Below are 8299 nucleotides of genomic sequence, written 5' to 3' on the forward strand. Positions count from 1 at the left end.
TCTGGGCATGTTGTCACCAAGCCCTGAATCTCTTTCTCCAGCCCAGGCCACCACACACTCTTGCAACATTTAGTGATGCCCTAGTGCCCATCATGCAGACGGTGCAGTATGTCTCTTCTCATGCTGTGCGGGATGATGATGCGGTTGACATACAGCACAAGACCTTATGACACAGACAGTCTACAGTATTTGGTGGTATGCTCTTGCTTGAGCTGGATTGTTACTCACATGTTTTGGCCAACCCTCAATCACCTGCCTGCTCACCACCTGCAGTTCTCTGTCCATGCTCGTCTCCTGCTTGATCCTTTCAAGCTTCAGCAAGGACACAGGCCATGCTGCATGAGCTGCTGCTTCAAATGCTGAGACATCACATGTTAGTTCACAAACTTTACTGTGTATGAGGGGTAGTGGATAGATAATGTGTTGGCTACTGTTAGTGTTTTCCCCGGAACATACTCTGCTGTGGGGTTGTACCTTATCAGACGCATAAGTAGGTTTTGGCACCTCAAGAGAACTGCGTCTAAGACTTTGTTGTTAATAAGAGGAACTAACTGTTTGTGGTCTGTGTGCACTGTGAACTCATTTAGGCCATAGAGGTAAGTGGAAAATCTTTCACAGACTACAGCCAGAGTTTCTTTTTCTATCGGTGCATTGGGCTTTTCTGTATCAGACAGTGCTCTAGAACAGAACGCTACTGGTTTCAGTCCCTCAGGATCTCGTTGCAGTAGCACACTACCCAGCCCATAGCTACTTGCATCAGCACTCAACATTGTAGGTTTGTGTATATCATAGAAAGCAAGAGTTGGTGTGGTGGTGACGAGTTACTTTACCTTTTTAAAGGTGTCTGCTTGTGCAGCATCCCAGATCCAGGTTGTGTCGTCTTTTAGCAGGTTGTTGAGGGGTTGTAGTACATCGGTCAGGTTGGGCAGGTATCTCCCCAGATAATGGTTTCTGGGGAGTTTACCTTCAGGGCTGTCAAAGTCTCTGTCATTCTTTGCTAGCTGGGGCAGGTGTCTGAGCTGGTGGTACAGTATGTTTCTTTTGATATCACTGTGGTATCTGCACCAGTGTCGATCTTGAAGGAGATTGTGTCTCACAAAGTTTCCCTGTAAGATGTAGTGTTGTTGTCTGAGATCTAGGTGTACGTGACTCCTAAAAAATGTCCATCAAACTCGCGGGCATCCTGTTCTACTGTAGTCAGTTCATGTACTCTAGCAGCAAAAGTTCCTATTTTCTGCCTAGTTGCTGCATTGTGCATTTTTAGCTGGAGTGTGTTTGTTGTCCCTACCAAACCTGTAGCATTTTGTAGTAGGTTTTGGTGGTTTTCTACATCTGCCACACAGTCCTCCTCATGGTAACTGCGGCCCTTTTTTTTCTCTTCCTCCATTTTGCTTGGAAGGCGCTTCGGGGCCTGGCGTTCTTCTCTCCTTCGCCGTTTTTTTTTTTTGGGCGGTTGGCATGCCTGCCGTTTTACCATAGACTGTTAATATATATATATTTTTTTACAGTCTATGCGTTTTAGTCATGGAGCATTGTCTGTTCACATGAGGTGCGCAGGTCCCCCCCCCCCAGAGCAGAGTAAGTCAGTACTATGCAGTTGGGTGTATTTTTATTTTTTGGGTGTGTTAAGAATTTTTTGAATAGGTACTGCACTAGTACAGACTTGTGGTGGATGAACACACAATTGCAGTTCCAAAAGTGCCATATTTACAAGTTCAACAGGAGATAGCATAGTCCAAACAGCCTGACATCAGATATGGTTTATCTGAACTTAATGCAAACCAAGCATGGAGCAGCACTTCTGGGATTATCTGGAAAAAGGTTTCATCACAGTGAGTTTTGACATACAAGACATTTTTTTTCATTCCAGCTAATAGAAAAGGCTAAATTCACTTTCATTTCTGTTACATTTTGAAGTTGTCACAAACATAAATAAACATAATAAAAAATACATACTGTATATTGCAAGAAAACACATGTGATAATGTGGGGAAGAGGAGGTAAAACATAATGGGAGGATGGATGACACACAGGAAAACATCAAAAAGAGATTAATATAAGCTAATTCAATAAAGATAGCAACACCATGTGATGTCTTCTCATGTTTCTGATGGAGCCGCCTCTAAAGTCAAGCAGAGCGATGCGTATACTGTGTGTGTTGAGTTTCATTCCGAGATAAAATAAGGATGGTATAATGCACTGCCAGATAGAGGATGAAACAGACACACAGAGTTAAGCAACATCATCATGTTGAATTATCATCAGCTTTGTAGGGGGTGGAGGAGTGTATGCTAAGCCCCTTTCAGACACACACCCCTTAACCACTGCAGGGGCTGGTTTATCAGAAATCGTGTTGAGGTAAAATCCCAATTAAACATTCAAATCGAGATTAGAAGAGCAGCAAATGCTGGATCCATCCACCTTAGATCTGAGGAACTCACTCCTCACCACTAGGGCAGACCTGCAGAGGCTTATACAGTACATGAGGAGACAGCTTTTGCTCTCTACCATTTGCAAAAATTGTAATTTAAAACTGGAGACATAGCAGGGAGGACAACATGGCAGCGGCAGATGGCCACCCACCAAGAGCCAGGGTCTGCCTGAAGTTTCTACCTGTTTAAAGGAAATTTTTCCTTGCCACTGTTGCACCAAATGTTCTCTTGGGGGGAACTGTTGGGTCTTCGTAAAATAGTAAATCAATTGTAAATAAAATTTAATTTAATTGAGGAGGCTAGCAAATAGTAAATAGACAATTCCAGCAATTAGAGACGAAAATGGTATGTTACAATGTGATGCAGCTATAATTAATCAGTCTTAAAAATGATTACTCCTGGCTGAGATTATAAATACGGCTTCAGGAAAACCTCCAGTGGACAACGGCCTCGGAATCAAATTCTGTGAGTACTTTAAAAAGCAGCTTATTCCATATTTACTGTTGTTTAATGCCCCCTTCTATGTGTAGGGCCAGGGATGGCTGGCCAATAGATTTGTTTGTAATTGCCTGTGCACAAGCTGAGGAAGGGCGCTGCCCGAAACGTCCGTTGTGGGCAAAAAAATCTATCAAATTGGAGTGCTTGTCCTAGTAGCTTTGTTTTTAAATTTAATATAAAATTATCTGAGCGAAACATATGTTTTTAACCTCCCCTTCGCCTGTTTGCAGTTCAGCTATGGTGCAATAGAGAAAGTATGGGTCTTTGTAGCAGTTTAACCAATTGGTGATTTAAATTTCTAACGGATGACATAGACCTCCTCTATCTGTCAAGTGTCCTGAGATTACCTCTGTTGTGATTTGACACTACAAATACAATTATATTGAATTGAATGGTAGAACTCTACTAACAAGGGTGAGGAGTGAAATAATTGTATTGTGCCTCATTGTTTATTGCGCAAAATGTTTATTGTGCATATTAACAAAACATACAAGATGTGTTCCCAGTACAAAATCATTTCAATCAGTGCTTCCCAAACATGGGCACCAACAAAGGCTCATGGTGTGGTTGGACATATAAAGACAGCAAAAAATGAGAACAAAATATCATCTTGAAGTAGCACCTTGAAGGCACCAGTACATCACTGTCTGATTCATTGTGACCATACAGTGTAACTACTGTTTACAACCATGTAATAGCTTTCACCCCCATAGAATTTTGAGCACTGTGTTTACTCTAAAGTCAGACCACATTTCCCCAAAAACCTAAAGCTACTTCCTGGCATTAATGGTTTTGAATTGGAAGGGCATGAATGAGGCTGAAACTATGTAGAGAATTGTAACAACTAGATTGCCCTCATTTGTTTGTGGCTCAAAATGAATACAGTAATGAAAACAAACATATTTTAAGTGTCATTTTACCATTCTCAATGAGAAGATTTTGGCTTGGGCTGACACCAAACTCTTCACGCTCACAGTATACAAACATGTAGAATTAAAATACATTTGTTATTTCCTTTTCATCCTCTGCAGAAAAAATACAGTTGTATCGCCTGTGTTACTTAAACAAATGAGGGGGAGGATGTGCAGTGGGTTCCCTTTCTTCTGTGAGTGTGGGGGAAGGTAGGGGGTCTCTTGAATGTTTATTGAAGGCATTTGGATTAGATAATGTATCCTCATGTGTTATGCATGTTTATTCTGTGTTCCCGTGCGATGCATCACCATTTTTGTTCTCTCGACTGTTCAAGACGAATTTCTCCTATAGGAGACAATAAAGGCTTATCTTATTTTAACACGTGCAGTAGGATTATGTTTTACTTAACTAATGTCTGTGTTCAGTCAGTGGGGAGGTTAACTAGTGATGGCACAACACCTGGGTATTTTTCAGAAAAAGTTAAAGGAAGACCAGACAACACTTAAACCCATTTAACACAAGTGCATGTGCTTTCTCTTACATCCAGGCAGCCTTTACTGTCGGTATTTCTGTAAAGCATGAAAATCAACTGTCAGACACTTGGAAAAAAAATCACAGTGAATGTCATGTCTGATTTTGTTGTTGTATAAGTTGGTTAATTGTTGCGTGGTATTGCAGTGCTGACGTTTAAATCAATCTGCACTTCAAACTGAATTAAATGAGAGCAGTGACTGCCTGGAACAACACATTCAAAACTCTAAAACAACACACCCTACATTTGGTTAACAGTCAGTAGGAATGTAAAAGCGGGAGATGTGAGAGCTAAAAGCCGTACAGTGTTTTTTCATATATCAAAGACACAAAACATCTGAAAAGTATGAATGACCAAATAAGTAACTGTGGTAACTGTTGTTGTGTGTAGTTGCCAAATATAACTGAATGAAGAAATGGACAACGCGTCTCCACTTCCTCCCACTGTACAAAAGTGAAGCCAAAATATCGCGGATACAGGCGCGACAATCTAGTAATTTTGGAGCCAGAGTCTGTGCAATTGTAATCTGGCCGCTGAGCTGTTCCGCCTACACACCCGCTCGACCAATCACGGGTCAAGCACAGCTGTCAACCATGATGTTTCAGCCCGTTTTTAGGGCATCAAATAACGAATAAAAGCCAGAAGAGATGTTTTGGTTCACTTATACCAGGGGTCTGCAACCTGCGGCTCCCTGTGGCTTTGACAAAAAAACTGCAGTGACTTGTGGCGAAAAGTTGAGACTTTTGAAAAAAACGCAACCGGACGTCACCCTGCGGTGGCCAATCATGTAATCAGCGATCATACAGGGCACGTTCAGACCAGAAAAAGAGACACAGCAATGCCCGGCAGGGTTGTGCGGCTATGGTAGTGTCACTTAAATGGTTCATTTGTGTGACATCCTATTATTTTCTATAACCCCCCAATGTAGCACAAGTAGACTCTATATTTCATAATTACTATTACTAATTACTATTGTTGTTGTTGCCACTCATGCCAACAACAACAACCTGGCTGTGAACGCGATGTTTGTCGTGGCTTCAATCTCAACCCATGGAGCCAATATGTAACCTATGCCAAAATCCTAAACAATGGCTGTGCTACCCAACCACCAACCTGGACAAATACTTGAGGAGCTGAGGACTTAAAACAACCGCACATAAAGATCATCTACCTGATGGCAATCCTCCTGATAGCTGGTGATACTTTGGCCGTCCCCGGGTACTTTGGATTTTCACCCGGCGTATGGAAGTGCACACGGGTGCAGTATGGAGAATTCTCCTGTCCACGAACACCTGGTAGTGGTGAGTTCCAAACTTTGAATGCTCCACCCTCACAAGAGAATAGGCCCAACCAAACTGTGAATCCCGTCAAACAGACCCTTATCAATCGGCAACACTGGGGACTAAACCCGGCGATTCGGAAACATGGAAGAACTAACTTTTTTCAAACTCTCAATCACGCAAAACTGATCTGGGATCCACAATCCAAACCCAAAGGATTACTCGTTGGACATTTAAATATACAAAGCATTGTCTCCAAAAGCAATCAGCTAGAACACTTTTGGCGCTTTTCCATGACGTGAAACCCTGCAGGCTGCTGATTGGTCGGAAAGAAGCGTCACTGATCACTGCATTGCTAGCGAGAGACGGCATTTTTAAATAGTTTAGCCAGCGGTGTTTTTTTGATGCCGGAGGCTCCACGCAGAGCTTTCTCCGTAGCATACAAGTGGCCTGATGGTTATACTGGTGCGCTGGTGTGTGCATGTGTGTGTCGAGTCGCCGTATGTGTGTGTGTGGGGAGCTAGTGAGCGAGGGAGAAGTGAGAGAGTGACGGCGATTATCTCCGCAGCGAGTAGCGACTCTAGAGTCATATATATGTGAGAGAAACAAAGCGAGTAGCGACTTTAGAGTCAAATATATGTGACCACGGTGGGAAATCTGGAGCAGTAAACGTTAACTATCTCTTTGATATCATGTTGTTTACGGAGACGGAGAACCAGGAAATGCGTCGGGGATATGTCAATGGGAAAAAACAAGCTACTAAGCCACGCCCACGGCAGTCGCTATGACGACCAGCCACGCTGAGGCGATACTAAAATCTGCAATGGAAAACGGACGCACAGCGAGTCGAGGCGAGTAGAGTCGAGTCGAGGCGAGGCGAGTCGAGCAGGTACCATGTAATGGAAAAACGCCATTACTGTCTCACTCTAACTTTCTTGGTCTTTCTGAAACATGGCTTAACAAAAAAAACTAACCAGAAAACAATTTTCAAATTCTACCAAAAAAAATCAATTCTATAAGAAAATTCCTAAAATAATCAACTTGGAAAATGTTATAAACCAAATTGACGGTTCTGATCTTCTAACCCGCAGAGATACTGAGATTAGCTGCAGCACCTTTTTTTCTACCATTAACGAAATAAGAGCAACCTTCACAAGGAAGGTGAAACATAAACATGGACAAAAGACCACCTTACCATGGCTAAATGACACACTCAGGCAACAAATGAAAGAGAGAGATTCTGCTTTAAAGAGGGCTCTAAAATCAGGGCATAGTAGTGACCGGCTTACCTTTACAACTCTCCAAAATAAGGTATTAAGGAATTTAAGAAAGGCAAAGGCAGATTTTGTTTTTAATCAGAATCATTAATGAAGCACAGGGAAATGGGAAGCGTATCTGGAGAAATCTTAATAAATTAACTGGTAGGAATAAAGAACAAAGGACAACTTTACCTTAACTCAAAGTGAATGGAATCCTGACTCAAAATAATGATATGATAGCAAGTACATTTAATGATTTCTTTATAAAAATCAGTCAGGGAGCTGGTTCAAGGTATTCCAAGTGAAACTGTACCATCTATCCCCATTGATAAAGCTAAATCTATTTTTAAAATAAAGGAAATCTGAATAAGAGGTTATCAAAATTATAACCTTGCTAAGGAACTCAAAAGCAAAGGATTCATATGGTTTGGATACCACATTTTTAAAATCACACAGGGACGCACTTGCTTGCCCTATTGCTCATCTGATCAACCTGTCGGTTAGGCAAAGTACTTTTCCAAGCTCCTGGAAAACAGCAGTGGTAGCTCTGATCTACAAGTCTGGTGATAAAACAATGGTGTCAAATTATAGACCCATTAGTATTCTATCAGTGATAGAAAAGTGTCAGAAAAATGGGTAGCAGAACAGCTGAAAAATCATCTAAACTTGGGCCACACCCCATTAGACCCATGCAATTTGGATTTCGCACAAACCACTCTACAGAGACAGCAAACTGTTTCCTCCTTGAAAACATCGAGTCAAAATTAAATGAGGGTGGTATAGTAGGTGCAGTGTTTCTGGATCTTAAAAAGGCTTTTGACACTGTGAATGACCAGACACTATTATCAAAATTATCGGTTACGTGCTGCCAGTCCGACATGCCGCCACTCCGACAAGCTTCTATTCAGACATGCCGCCATTCCAACATGCCGCTATTCCGACATGCTGCTATTCCCTAACCCTTACCCCTAACCCTAGTGGAAACAAAAATTGTCGGAGTGGTGGGACGTTTGAAAACAATGGAAGTGCCGCCACTCCGACAATTAGACGTCAATGTCGGAGTGGGGGTATGTCGGAATGGATGGCGGAACCCAAAATTATCTTATTTTAATTTCTCAGCTGAGGCCATGAAATGGATGGAGTCCTACTTAACCAACAGGAAACAGAGTGTACGTATTTGTAATTCTTACTCTTCATCCCTCGACTGTAATATTGGTGTACCCCAGGAGTCGGTACTGGGCCCTATCTTGTTTAGCCTGGAAATTAACAACTTATTTTCAGTTTGTCCATCTGTTAATATACAAATATATGCAGATGATACAGTTCTTTATGTGCATACCAAAAACAAACCGCAGGCTGCAACTAAACTAACTGAAGCACTGGTCC

Source organism: Perca flavescens, chromosome 2 (genome assembly GCF_004354835.1).
Source record: "Perca flavescens isolate YP-PL-M2 chromosome 2, PFLA_1.0, whole genome shotgun sequence".
NCBI classification, from domain to species: domain Eukaryota; kingdom Metazoa; phylum Chordata; class Actinopteri; order Perciformes; family Percidae; genus Perca; species Perca flavescens.